Source organism: Eptatretus burgeri, chromosome 7 (assembly GCF_056783735.1).
Source record: "Eptatretus burgeri isolate ZD-2024b chromosome 7, Ebu_testis_v1, whole genome shotgun sequence".
Taxonomy (NCBI): domain Eukaryota; kingdom Metazoa; phylum Chordata; class Myxini; order Myxiniformes; family Myxinidae; genus Eptatretus; species Eptatretus burgeri.
The window spans coordinates 69,996,522-70,011,510 of NC_140967.1; the positions used below are offsets into that span (position 1 = coordinate 69,996,522).

At 42.1% G+C, this 14,989-nt stretch overlaps 1 long non-coding RNA gene across 2 annotated transcripts in view; it reads right to left on the bottom strand.

Annotated features, from left to right (window-relative positions):
• Positions 1-14,989, bottom strand: part of LOC147023496 (uncharacterized) — a 286,895-nt gene that overhangs the window by 203,897 nt on the left and 68,009 nt on the right. For both annotated transcript variants that reach the window (XR_015060226.1, XR_015060225.1), the window contains exons 4-5: positions 9,425-9,592; positions 2,718-2,843 (exon numbers count right to left, since the gene is read on the bottom strand). This is a non-coding gene — a long non-coding RNA (uncharacterized LOC147023496). The remainder of the gene's footprint in view (positions 1-2,717; positions 2,844-9,424; positions 9,593-14,989) is intronic.

Here is a 14,989-nt window from a genome sequence, read left to right on the forward strand (position 1 = left end):
CGTCAACGAGCTCATCAGGTCTGTTTTCCCAGACTTGACGACAATCGATTACAGCAGAGCAATACTGTGTCCGACAAACGAAGATGTTGAGATGACCAATGATAAAGTCTTACGAACAATCCCGGCTGGCGAAACACAGACATATCTCAGTGCTGACAGCGGATCTGATCCAGGACAGACGTACCTCTGTCCGACAGAGTTCTTAAACTCATTAACACCAGTGGGCTTACCACCACATAAACTCTGTCTTCAAGTGTCCACCCCAATAATACTGCTCAGAAATTTGGACCGGCGTAATGGATTACTGAACAGAATGAGACTGCGCATAATCAGCCTTGGAAGCCGGTTGATCGAGGCCGAGATCATGACCGGCACAAAGACAGGCAAATACATCTTCATTCCCAGAATAACTCTTACCCCATCGGGCTCTAGACTGCCTTTTGATCTACGACAACGCCAATTCCCAATGTGACCAACGTATGCGAAGACCATCAACAAGACCCAGGGAGAAACTCTCACTTTCCTAGGCATTAATCTGACCAATCCAGTCTTCTCACACGGTCAGTTGTATGTGGCGTTATCGTGTGCGCAATCGATAGAGTGTATCAAAATACTGCCACAACTGAGTCAACCCAACAACGGCTTCCACTACGTGGATAACAACGTTTACAGTGGACTGGGTTAACATGAGTAAGTATGCTCTGCTTTTTTCGATAACAGGCACCCATTTCACGATATACGACAGCGTCACATCCGTGTTATGCCACGCTTTGCACGGGTTATCTTCTCGTAATATTTATTTGTACAGATCTTGACGACATAAAAACATATTGTTCTTGCCATGGGTATCGAGTGTATTATGAGGGGGCTAATCCTCGTTTCTCCTTGGAAGAACTGGACCTGGGGCCACAGCTCACAATTAACTTTGTGGTACAGTGGGTTCCTTCCAACCATGAATGCCAATCAGTTAACCATGAGTTCCAGTGTCCGCAGTCTAATTTGCCATTACACTCGAGGTCACGTGGCCTCCTGACCGAAGAACACGCCCTTGGCGATGCACCAATCTTATGTTGATTACATCTTAAGGAAGGTGGCCAAGCATTTACTGCTGGTGCACGCCGACTATGACAGGTTAATTACCTCCCAGTCTATCTAGGTTCGGACAATGCTGGATCAATGGAAGGAAAGGACAAGTACAGACAGGTTGAAACATCAACAAGGAATTTGTTATTAAGAAAAATAAATAAACTGAATAAATTTTTATTTCCTTGTGGTGTCAATGGATGAATTCAAATCAATCAAAATAATCTCAAACAAATAAAGAATTCAACAGGCATTGATAGAAAAATAGACAAAGAGCAAATGGTTATCACTATGCCTTACGTAACAATTAAACACTAGCCACGGGTACCCAGCAGACCATTCAGGGGGGGGGGGGGGAAAGAAATCCGGTCTCAGCTTACCAAGGCAGAAGTCGTCGTGCATCCAATAAAATGTCCCAAAATGTGTGAGCGTGCCTTCGTCTGCTGCCAGCGCCCTGCCTCGCCGTGCACCCAGTGGCAAACAGGCTCAAACACCAATCGACGTCACGTCGTCACCCCCAGGAACCAAGGACATCAATAATCAGATACGCCAAGAGCAGGTACTGAGCATAACCAGCAGGAATGGTCCAACCATCACCAACCATCAGGAGCTATCAGGAGCTGTAACCAACGGGCAGCTGTAAGGAGCTGTAACTAATGTGCAGGGGCTGTAACGAACCATCACCAATGGTCAGGAGCTGTATGGAACCATCACCAATGGTCAGGAGCTGTATGGAACCATCACCAATGGTCAGGAGCTGTATGGAACCATCACCAATGGTCAGGAGCTGTAAGGAACCGTCAACAATGGTCAGGAGCTATAACCAATGGACAGCTGTAAGGAGCTGTAAGCAATGGTCAGGAACTGTCAGGAACCATAAGGATCCATCTGGAGCTGTCAGCGACTGTCAGGAGCTATTACCAACCGTCAGGAAGGCAGTCCTCCCATCCTTTTTATGGGTGAACAGTGTGGGTGGAGCCTCAAGCAGAATTCAGCCAAATCCAGCTTGCCTATTGGCGCATCGCTTAACATGACCTCCAACCGTCAATCTCGCGATCATCCCTTTCTCGTTCAGCCCGACACGAACAAGGGCTAGCCAGCATCCGTAGAGCTGCCAAACAGAGCGTCAAATGTTGATGGAAAAAGGTGGATGTCAAACGTCAATAAAAGAGAGGTGGCTGAGATAAATGATCCACGGCCGTATTTGATGGTCAGAATAACTGCTCAGGAAAAGCCCGCGGTGTGTTTAATCAAATGTCCTGCAAGTCCAAAGTGTAAATAAATCGTCCCTCTCCAAGCCAATGTGTCCCGATGGAAAGGGGTAGAACGAGCCTCCGCGAGCCAACGGCGATCTCTCGCGTGCATGAACGTGTCGTAAAGAGGAAAAGGTTATCGCATAAGAAAGGGAATCTGTTCTATACCCTTCCCCAACACATCAAAGAGTTAGAATCCCACCAGACAAAGGGTTGGGTCTATTCTGAACATGCATTTATGGGAATAACTGTCTGAGGACCTGGATGTTGCGTGCATTAGTCAGATCCGATTCTGAAATTCATAACACTATATTAAAAATTCAACAATTTAAAGGATATGAATATACTGTGTACAAAATAAAAAGCACAAAGTACACTTACCACAATAACATGCGTATTCACATTGGGGCCGACAAATGCACAATGGGCAATGGGGTCGACGGTAGCTCACTTCACCCGTGCCTGAGTGTCGCAGACCTGGTCATCCTGCTCTGCCTCTCCTAGATTCTGTGGAATACAAAGCTCTCAACATTATAGGAATCTCCAACAATGAGATCAAAGCACAAGGCTTGTTGCTTTCACATCATAGGCAGGTCAGTGCCCTCATTTTTTTTTTTAACTGCCCATCTTTCGGTTCAGCTCCTTCAACTCTCCAGGTCTCTGACCCTCCCCAACAATTACAGGTGGCACTCCTTTGCACATATCCACACCTTTGTTCCTCTTTTCTCCCATTTGGGGCACTGCCTTCCTGAGGCTGTTCAATCCCAGCCTTCCATGCAAGGCTTCAAGTAGGAAGAACACTACTTACATCTTGTGTCATCTCCCACCTGCAATATTTTCTTCCGCCATTAACCCCACATAAGCCAACTCTCAATTGAAGATTACTGTGTTTCCTTCCCTCTTCTCTCTCCTCTTTTATTGTTCATTCATTCCTTTGCTTGTTGGGTCCAACTGTGGTTGCAAGCACCCTATTATCAGTATATTATAAGCCTGCTGTTGGCTGTGTGGTTAGGGCGTCTGGCTTGGGATCTTAGGCTTCTGAGTTTGAGCCCTGTTGGCCACTGAATTCACACCAGGTGGGGTTGACTCAGCTTGTCATCCTTCTGAGGTCAGCAAAATGAGCACCAGTGTACTGGTATAGGGGCACAACATCAGCGGCCTTGTTGTGCCCCAACAAAATTAGCTCCATGGCAGCTAAGCTGCCGCGCGCAAGAAGAGGACAGATTAGTACATTGTCTTTTTTCCTACCGTCACCTCACTCTTTCTTGAGCCGACATGTTGCACATAAAAATTATTTTTGGTTCTATTCCCATAATGTCGTGCTTGGATTATTGTAACTCACTTTTATCAGGCGTACGTGCTTCTTCTCTCAAGCTTTTACAGCTTATTCAGAACTTGGAAGCCAGGGGTCATAGTTCAAGCTCATAAATTTGATCACACTTCAATCCTCCAAACACTTCACTGACTCCCAGCACACTAAGATAAAGATTTTAATATAATGTTAATAACCCCTGAAGCCAAACATAAAATTGGTTTCTGCTTACATTCTGGCATAATCCCACCTTACACCTCTGCAAGAATACGACGGTTTAACAAGGAGAATCTCCTTGTATTTCCTCAGGCTGTGATGAGTTTTGTCGATCGAGCATTCAGGGGAGTAGTGGGGCAAGGGTTGGGGGAGGGGTGGGGTTGTAGTGATGGTTGAGAATGCAAACCTGAAGATGGCAACTTTCTTACCCTAATTTGACAATAAGCCAAACGATTATTTTGAAAGACAGGATGAAACAGTCGAAGCGGTCTTTGTTTAGCTACATTTCTCATCAGAAGAAATGCAAGAAAAGAGGACAGCTAATGTATAGGAGAGATGGGTAACCTTAAAATCCCGTCATTTTATATCTCCATGACCCATTTATGCATGCAATAAATTTTTATTTAATTTCCAGGTCGACACCTGTTACATTCACCATTCACCCCCTTTCCTGTGATGTTGATCGACACCTGTTACATTTACCACCTTTCCTGTGACGTCTTCCGATGCTTCAATCAATTGCTCTTGTTTTTCATACTCTTTAACCTTCAAATGTTCACTTGGTTCTTTTCATTTTGATATTCTTGATGCCACCATGAAGTTGCCAAAATAATGATTATAAATAACCTGGCAATGAAGGTAATCAGAGGATGTTATATTTGTTTTCATCAGGATTGGTTAACATGGTATTGCAACAGGTATGCTGATGACATGTTCACAATCGTGAATTGAGAGAATCTCAGATCCTTATATATATATATATATTTTTTTTTTTCCACCAAACGTTTGTAGGGGAAGGCAGCAGGATTGACTCTTTTATGATGTGGATGTATTGAAAGTAAGATGGCTCTTTGGGGACGTCTGTGTGCAGAGAAGCAACACAAACCATTGTAGTGCATAGATTGAAATTCTTACACAAAGACAAATGTCTGTCTTTCACACACATGTCATCCCATGTGTGAATATGTACTTTCTTGTTTGAGTGCCAACATTGAGAAAAATAATAACAATAACAAAACATGTTTATCTTGTGAGCTCATTCAATGGATACGACAGTAGCCTTTAACCTCTGACAGAAAATCCAAGAGGACGCAAATGCTATAGTTAACAATGAACATTGCACAGTAACTATATTATAAAGCCGGAATGTTAGTCTGTCTGTCTGTCCGTCCATCCCCAAACTACTGTCTCAGTTTTGGGGCTTGCCCTGCCAAACCTTCTGCGTAACGTTTTGCGGTCCGAGCCGGTGACTTAAGGTGAGTGGGAAGTTTCATAAACCCCTCAATACAATTACGATTACGAGTTTTGATTTGTATGAAGCTACTCCCGATCTGGATACGTCAGAACGGCGTCCATATTTGTTTCCCTCACGAGTGTTTGTATTTTGTTATATGAATGACACAATATCAATTTGTGATTGTAATGATGCTGTTTGGAATTGAAAATATAGAGAGATTGAGTTTAAAGTTGAATCAGGAAATTATGTGTGGGTTTACACCGGTGATATTCGTGGATTCGGCATTTGTATTTTCGCCATTGTGACATCATAGAGATATTACCCACCTTGCTTCTGTTGGGGTTAGCTGCAGTAAGTTTTTTGCCCAAGTCCTTCACAAACCGGCTGTCCAGCCCTCTCCCATGCATAGCACGGATACCTCGCTAGTTGATAATAACAGAGTTGGTGTCAAAGCCACCCAATGCTCGCCTGTTTATACATTTATCGTTTTTAAAAGACGTCGAATAATTAATATTTTTTATAACTCTCTAACAATTTTTTTTTTGGGGGGGGGGGGGTTGGAAATCACTTAAAACATGTAGAAATGCAAAAAAAAAAATTTTCTCTTACAAATTTTTTCGGGGGGGGGGGGTTGGAAATCACTTAAAACATGTAGAAATGCAAAACTAAAAAAATTCTCTAACAATTTTTTTTGGGGGGGACCAAGTCCAAAATATAATGGCATGATCCTTGGACGATACCTAACCCCCCCACCAAGTTTTGTCAAAATCCTAATCATTTAAACATGTAGAAATGCAAAAAAAAGAAATCGAAATTTTGTTGAAAAAAAAGTTGCAAAAACTTTTTTTCTCTAACAATTTTTTTTGGGGGGGGGGGGTTGGAAATCACTGAAAACATGTAGAAATGCAAAAAAAAAATTTCTCTAACAAATTTTTTTTTGGGGGGGGGGACCAAGTCCAAAATCTAATGGCATGATCCTTGGACCATACCTAACCCCCCCCCCCACCAAGTTTCGTCAAAATCCTAATCATTTAAACATGTAGAAATGCAAAAAAAAGAAATCGAAATTTTGTTGAAAAGAAGTTGCAAAAACATTTTTTTCTCTAACAATTTTTTTTTTGGGGGGGGGGGGGGTTGGAAATCATTTAAAACATGTAGAAATGCAAAAAAAAAAAAAAATTTCTCCAACAATTTTTTGGGGGGGTTGGAAATCACAAAACATGTAGAAATGCAAAAAAAAATTCTCTTTTTTGGGGGGGGCGGGGGGGGTTGGAAATCACTTAAAACGTAGAAATGCAAAAAAAAATGTTTTTTTCTCTAACAATTTTTTTTTGGGGGGGGGAACCAAGTCCAAAATTTAATGGCATGATCCTTGGACCATACCTAACCCCCCCTCCAAGTTTCGTCGAAATCCGTCGAGGAGTTTTTCCGTAATACAAAAAATTTAACATTTTCACGCTGACGCTCACACCGGGGGTATCGCTATCGCTCTCTGTTCTTCGAACAGGCGAGCTAAAAATGCATTTGCCACCATCATAATTTTTTTTTTTTTACCATAAATTGAATTGGTAAAAGACATAATAAATGCCTATGTGGTAAGACATAAAACAACATATGAAAACGTGTGTATTAACATGATGGATCAAAAAAAAAACAATCCTGGAAAGGTTTATAAAACTTCCCCTTCAAAAACTCAATTCACTTTCCAAGAAAAGAACAAGTGCACATTAAAAGTTATTTAGAAACGAGGCTAAATGTAATTTTAAATCGCCTTATTTGGGTACTTCAATGAAATTTTAATCGATTGTATTGCTCAAACTTATTTGATGGTGTTATTTCATGGGTCAAATGTTGGTGAAGGAGGAATTTTAGTTGCATCACTTTTCGACATGGTCTAGGCCAGCTTGGGCACATCTGAGCCATAATTTCTTGAGTCAACCGTGTTTTCATCGCAAGTCAATGAAGAGAGGTAAAATGTAGGATATTTATTTATGGTAAAGCATTGATTGCTTCGAGCCTTGTTGATTCATGGCAAACTAGAACGACACTGGGTAGACCGCATACCATAGTCAGCCTGAACATTTTAGATTTTGTGTCATACTGATACGGCGGATCGGGATCCGAGCCTGAACCAAAATGGAATCAGCTTGTTCTTGTCGCCTACTCGACTCATCCACCACGTTTCATCCGAATCTGTTCATAACGTTTTGAGATATCATGCAATACATCAGTTTAGCCTTCTCTCTCAATGGTGAAGAATCAATAAAAAATTATAGTATCCGGATCCAGATCCACATCTCCAAAATTGAATCAATACATCCTTTTCACACACCCCCACCTCTCCACGAAGTTTTGTCTGAATCCGTCAATAACCTTTTGAGATATCTTGCTCGCATACAGACAGCCATACAGGGGTGAAAACAACCTCTGTCCACCTTTGTTGACAGAGATAAAATGGCTGCATTAGGACGTCCCAAACAAAAGAGGGGAAAGCGTACAGGTGTCTTGTCCCTGTATTCAGTTGAACTGGACAAATCTAGTAAAGCTTTGGCAGTCAATACTGTCTAAAATGGAAACGTAATAGAAAGCTGTCTTCCAGTAAAAGTCCTTTCAGGTCATTTGTAGTTTTCTCATTTACATTCGTTGGAGTTGTTGAACCTTTAAGTGGTGCTGTTGAGGTAACAATATGTGTATGGCTGTCCAACAAAGGACCTTAATAGTATTCCCCAGTTCCCTGGCTGGCATTGGATGTCATCCCGATTGAAGTTTTCAGGTTCATGCTAACCGTACAATTAATTCACGTAGACCACCTTTGATCATAAACAAAGAACCGGCCCAAGATTATTCATGTGATGTACAATAGGTGAGCATTTACCCCAGAGGGCTCCTTTCAGTCACTTTGAAGCTAAAGTAGTCTACCATTCTTCCTCTGGGGATTGCCCGATCTTCACTATCCCCCTGAACTCACCATTTCAGTTTCTCCAGGAGCAGATGGGCTGGCATGGTGGCCTAGAGGTACGCACAATCGCCTCTCAGCTGTTTGAATCCCGACCCGGTTATAAACTGTCACCCCAGTGTTTCACAGGAAGGGTGATTCATCAATGTGTGTGCCATCCCTCGGATGGATGTTCAACTGGGCTTCCCATCTGCCAGCATTATTGGTCAATGTTAATGATCCCATGATCCTTTGTGAAGAGTAGATGAGCTATCACCTGCACCCTGGCCAAATTCCAAATTCCTGCACTAACTTATTCGGAGTGGCGATCCATCAAGGATTGTTCTCTCGAGCCAATTAAACTACGTTGGCAGCCCCATGCACCTGAAGGATCGAGAAGGCTCATCCACCCATCCATCCAATGGCAGCCATGACACTCAAAAAATTCATATGCCCATGGTGAACATTCCTAATCACCAAGAATGCTTAGCACAGACCTTATCAGTTTCTAGCCATCCATATGGTTTTGAGCCAGCGGCATCATTCCCAAGTCTTCGCATCACATTATGAGACCACTGTCTAAATGTCTGTTCAGCAGCGCCTCTGGGAGTACAAACTGTCATGGATGTTCTATTTTCCCTTCTCATGATGAGAGTGTAGAATGTAGATTCGTAATGCCATGATCCCCATGGCTGACAAGGTGGATGTCAGTACGCTCCCCATTTGTGGCTGCCGTTGGTTAAAATCAGTGATTTACTCATTTGCTTTTAGATGGCATTTCCTCCACCAAGAGTCCCACAACCCCTCTCAGGCGTTGATCTGCCCAAAGCCCTTGGCACTTCCTGGGATTTGCCAAGTTAATTAACTGCCACTCTGACATTGGTGCTAAACAGTTGCAGGTTGCACCATCCACTGTGATTATGGTAGCAGGCTTTATTTCAGCCTAACCTGACATGAAATTTATTTTATTTTATGAAAGCAAAGCTGAAGGATGAGATACACATTAAGGATGAAATAGACAGTCGAGCAAAGAAAGACAAAAACACTGACAGTGATGGACAGTGTACCCTTATATGATGAAATGAGCCACTGATGAAAAGAAAAATTTAAAGTGAAAATATTCCAAGGAAAAGAGCAAGCACAGAAAAAAACAAAAAACGAGTACTCTATATGAAAAAGACTATGAGGAGGGAGAAATAGGACAGGAAACGGAGAGACTAAAATAATTTTAAGTAGCAATAATTGAGTTCAAATGGCAGAGAAAACTTTGAGTCATGAAAACATATTTCCCAGCGAGACCAAGATTGTTCACGCAGACCACCTTTGATCATAAACAAAGAACCGGCCCAAGATTATATTCATGTAATGTGTAATAGGTGAGCATTTACCCCCATCGTGCTCCTTTCAGTCACTTTGAAGCTAAAGTAGTCTACCGTGCACTGGTTTCGATGAAGACCACATTTGGAGGCACCAAAAGTAGAGGCTGACAATCAGGAGACCAAATAGCATGCCGATGACAGATGGATCGTGCGTGCTTGAAATTGCATGATCTTCTCCTGCAGTGAATAAAAGAGAAGAAGAGATTATTCTGATGAAGCAGTCAAAAGAAATGACCCAATATTTAAAGACGCATTTGAAGGAAGCCACAGAAAGGTGTGTCACCCCATTGGAAGTTTTATTTGAATGAAAATCGATCCCAAAGAGGAAATTCTATTTTCACTTGATGTGGAATGTTATCTAGCAAAGTGCCCGGGTCGTCACTTCTCAGCTTTTCAGTTATGCAAGAGAGAGAAAGAGAAAACACCTAAATGGCGAGGAAAGGCCATAGGCTCCAGCCCATTCTGTTGGGGGGGAGTATAGGTTATAACAGTGAGTTTGACATTTTATTTAGTGGTCTCGTTAAAAATGCATGCATTGAAGGAGGTAAAGAGAAAGAAGCAGGAGGTAATCAAGATAGTTGTAAACAAAACATACACTCTGATATGCACTTCACGTCGATATTGGTGTTTCTGTATAAAAAAATACTGTGCACAGTTCAAAGCTAGGGTCACCATATTTAAACTTAAAATAAATAAATAAAAAAACGACATTCCAGAGAGGGACACTAAAAAAAAGGGGACATTTTTCAAGAGTTTCCTTTATGTGTTAATGAGCAATCGTATCAACACTCAATCGGTGTGTTCCGGACCTTGATAAGTTTTGACTGCAAACCGCCGTTCTTCCAGTCTAAACACTGAGTTGTTACTGGAAACATTGTGCTTGTCCGAGTCCGCATGAGATTAAAAATCAATGACACCATTATGTGCCGCAGAGACGGACCTACCAGCTCCACATACCAAGCAATCGGCTTCCCATTCATTCTCGACCACTTCCAAAACGCAGCAATTTTGTCTTTAGTTCTGCAGTGATTTTACACTTTCGTTTTGGCATTGTGAAGAGCTCTTGAACAAGACCAAAGAAGAATGTACGGTGCAAACTCAGAAAAGACACTGAATCGCGCACTGAGAACGCCAATGGACTCTCTCTCTCTCTCTCACTGAAAGATTGGACAGGAAGTGGACGCGTGAGTGTCGATACTCGAACATGCCCATTATGCTATGATGGAGTCGTATGGACTGGTACGAAACTGTCCTGGCCCAAACATTACATAACCGCATTTTATCACCATAAGGAAATGTACAACAATGCTTTAATCATTTAATAAGGTTAAAAAAAAGGTATCCCAAATCTTAAAATTTATTGTTTTGAAAATTCAAAAGCAAAAAAATAAAATAAAATATCAGAATCCTAGACATTTTAAGATATTTAAAAAAACCCGGCCAGACGGAGATTTAAGGACTGAAGAGCAGGACAAATCGAGGAAAAAAAAAAACCAGACTGATGTCTCACTTATCTAAAGCTATCCTGCCGGGCCTCCATGGTGGACATCAATATTCTGCATGGTTTCCTCGATGCAAGAAAGAAACACTTTGCATTCAGTTGTTTTTCTGCTGATTTTATTTTGAAAAATCAAATATTTCCTTCAGCCTTCTAATCAGGTGGTTAATAATGTCGGGTAGCACAGAGATTAAGACAGGTGGGCGCGCGCTCGCGCACGCACGCACGCACGCACGCACGCACGCACGCACGCACACACACACACACACACACACACACACACACACACACACACACACACACACGTCAAGCCGCCGTGAACTCAGGCTACTCCACCAATCAAACTGCTGCACTTCACCAACAACAAAAAAAGATAATTTTTTTTTTTTTTAATTTCAATAAGCATTTTCATTGTCATACAATAACAGGGCTGGCAGGATGACTCTAGAGGTACGCACAGTCGCCTCTAAGCTGTCTAGCTTAGGTTTGAATCCTGACCCAGCTATAAACTGTCATCCCAATGTTTTACAGGAAGGGTGATTCAGCAATGTGTGTGTCATCCTTCGGATGGACATTAAACTGGGCGTCCCAACCACCGGCATTGGTTGGTATACATTAAAGATCCCATGGTGTAATTCAAGAAGAGTAGGTGAGCTATCAACGGCACCATGAACACATTATAAATTACTGCCTTAACTTCCTGAATCGGAGAAGCGACTTGACCAGGATTATAGCCGAGTAACTGCTTTGGCAGCACCAACACTCTGCAGTGGATGTGGATGTGGATGTGAATGTGGATGTGGATGTGGATGTGGATGTGGACGTGAATGTGGACGTGGACGTGGACGAGGACGAGGATGAGCATGTGGATGTGAATGTAGATGTGAATGTGGATGTGGATGTGGATGTGGATGTGGATGTGGATGAGGATGTGGATGTGGATGTGGATGTGGATGTGGATGTGGATGTGAATGTGAATGTGGATGTGGATGTGGATGTGGATGTGGATGTAGATGTGAATTTAGATGTGAATGTGGATGTGAATGTGGATGTGGATGTGGATGTGGATGTGGATGTGGATGTGGATGTGGATGTGGATGTGGATGTGGATGTGGATGTGGATGTGGATGTGGATGTGGATGTGGATGTGGATGTGGATGTGGATGTGGATGTGGATGTGGATGTGGATGTGAATGAGGATGTGGATGTGGATGTGGATGTGGATGTGGATGTGGATGTGGATGTGGATGTGGATGTGGATGTGAATGTGAATGTGGATGTGGATGTGGATGTGGATGTGAATTTAGATGTGGATGTGGATGTGGATGTGGATGTAGATGTGAATGTAGATGTGAATGTAGATGTGAATTTAGATGTGAATGTGGATGTGAATGTGGATGACGATACTATTGGTATGTCAACACTACTTTTCAACTCGGGTGATTTTTTAAATTTATATTTGCATTAAAATGATCACACTTTATTGCGTTACACATACAACAACATGACAAAGCAGAGATTTGTGGATCACTTTACCACTAAACAGGAAGCACAATATAATGAACCAACGGATTAAAAAAAACGTTAGGCCGATACAACTGAATGCAGAACACCTTTGAGCGTGTGACATCTCACCGAATTAAGCACAAAATTAACCAGGACATTTAAGAACAATCGTTGCTTCGATGACGATAAAGGTGAATGCAGGGGGGTTGATCACTTTGGAATATCTGAGAAATGCTGATGAAATTGTCTTTAAGAAAAATAAAATTAATGGATAACCTTTTCACATTTTGTTTACATTTTGGAGTGAATTTGATTGATGGGCTGATATAGGAAAGTAAAACAATGATAAAAGGCAGAATGAACACAACGTAACTTGTGGAAACATAAACTGACAACGTAAAAAGATGGACGCCACTTGCACTGTAGATTTTGTAATTTTAAATATTGAAGACGACGACGACGACTACGACTACGACTACGACTACGACTGCAACTGCTACTGCTACTGCGACTGCTTAAATTACCTTCTTCTGCGACACCTTCTTGTGGGGTTGGCCAGGGAATGTTTTTTTTTTAATATCAGTCTTTCATGAACCGGCAGGACAGGCCTGACGCTCGAAAGGTGGTGGCAGGGATTTGTAATTATTGTTACATAATTATAATTTGGATTTGTAATCGATTATTATTGTTTCATCATGGAATCGTTTGTTAAGGTGGCCGGCATAAAATCTCTGGATCTTGAATTTTGGCCCCTATGAACCATTAAATAACACCAGGTGGATTGACGCAGCTAATCATCCTTTCAAGGTCGGCAAAATGAGTACCAGCTTACTGGAAACAGAGGGCACTGCATCAGCAGCACAGCCACGCTCCCAGCAAAGATGCAACCAGCAGCCACAAGCGACATACAAAATAATAAAAATGTTACTTAAGTAAAGAGTAGGAAAATGCAAATTTGGTTGGATAACCCCAGTAAAATAGCATGTCCAAGCAACTCACCACGGCTTGGACACGAGCACGGCTGCGTGGCTGGGTACGGATTTGCCTAGGCAAATGGAACCATGCCCTCAACGAGTTATGGCATTGGAGCCATGGGCAGCCATGTGATTGGCGATTGGTATGAGGGGCAATGGTACTCTCGGCATAAAAGGACGATGACACCAGAGATAGAGGAAGCAGATATAATGCGGTGAAGATGACGTTGTGGATCTAAACCATTGTGCTTTGCACAGAGTTGCACAGAGTCCTTGTTAAACAAGGAACCGTTTGTTCACATCACTGTGCTTTGCATAATTGTGAAAGACACTTCAGACCTTGGAGTCAGAGGTGGCGATGACACTGCATTAAGAACAGAATGTAACGAAAGTTTGTGCTTGGAACATTGGTATGCACTCATTTAGCCAAGCCACTGAATGCAGTGGCTTACTGGTGGACATAATAACCTGGCTCTGACTGCAGTCAGTGCTGTCACTTTCAGGTGAGCTTTGCTCCATCACACTCACATAGCTACAAGTACTCTCTTACCACAACTCCTCTCTCTCTCCACTCTCCAACACTAAGCAACGCATGCACTGGTGACTATGACCTATCTTATGCTTTGCCCCATCAGCCTCGATTTGCCACCATACCAAGCATGCTCCATTTCCAGAACTTTCTGTATCCCAGGCCATATAGTACTCCAACTACGATGGCAGCTGATATAATTCATAAGGTCATCATTGACCCAGCCAATGAGCTTCATCTCGTGGTCTTTCAGGAAATGGTTTGAGGGGAAAACCTTGTAAATGACATTACTTTCACAGTATGCTCAAGGAATGTGCTCACCATGGAAACTAATGGGACCTTTGTGTCACACACGTCATGTTGGATCAAATTCGTGTTTGTGCAGTTCAGCTTCCATATTCCTCCCTGTGATCCGATGTAACCTCGTGTGAAACTATGCAAATATCCTTAACATTATAACCTAAGCAACACAACAGACACAACAATGTATCCATAACTTATTTCTACCAAACACAGCAAAAGAGATAATTAAATAAACCCCGTTTTATTTACAATACTTTTGAAATGAAGTAAAATAAATTTATAACCAATAGAAACTCGTTTTACCAAAACTGCACTTACAATGCTTTAGAGATCGGTGTTGTTATGTATATAAGAGGGGGTGGTGTGGGGTAAGATATGGCAGAGGGGTGTTGGTGGTGGAATCGAGTCAAATGAGAAAAGTGAATTGAGAAAAAAGGAAATGGGAGATAACAACGTGAAAAAGGAGGTGGGATTGAAAAGTAGAGGGGTGAAAAGGACATTAGTAGTAAGGGAGGAAAGGTAAATGTATAGGACATTGGGGTGAGGGGTGGGGAAGGGGAAGTGATTGAGGATGAGATGGAAGCTCAAAATTCCCCAATCTTTCTTTGTGTAATATTTTTGAGCGTGGTTCAAGGTTAACCTCCATTCTTTGCTCGAGAAAAGTTCAAAGTATAATGAAATGAATGAAACTTTTCCTCCAAGATATTACTCTGCTACACATATGCAATTTCCTCATCGGAGTGGTAACCCCTGAAAGATGGAAG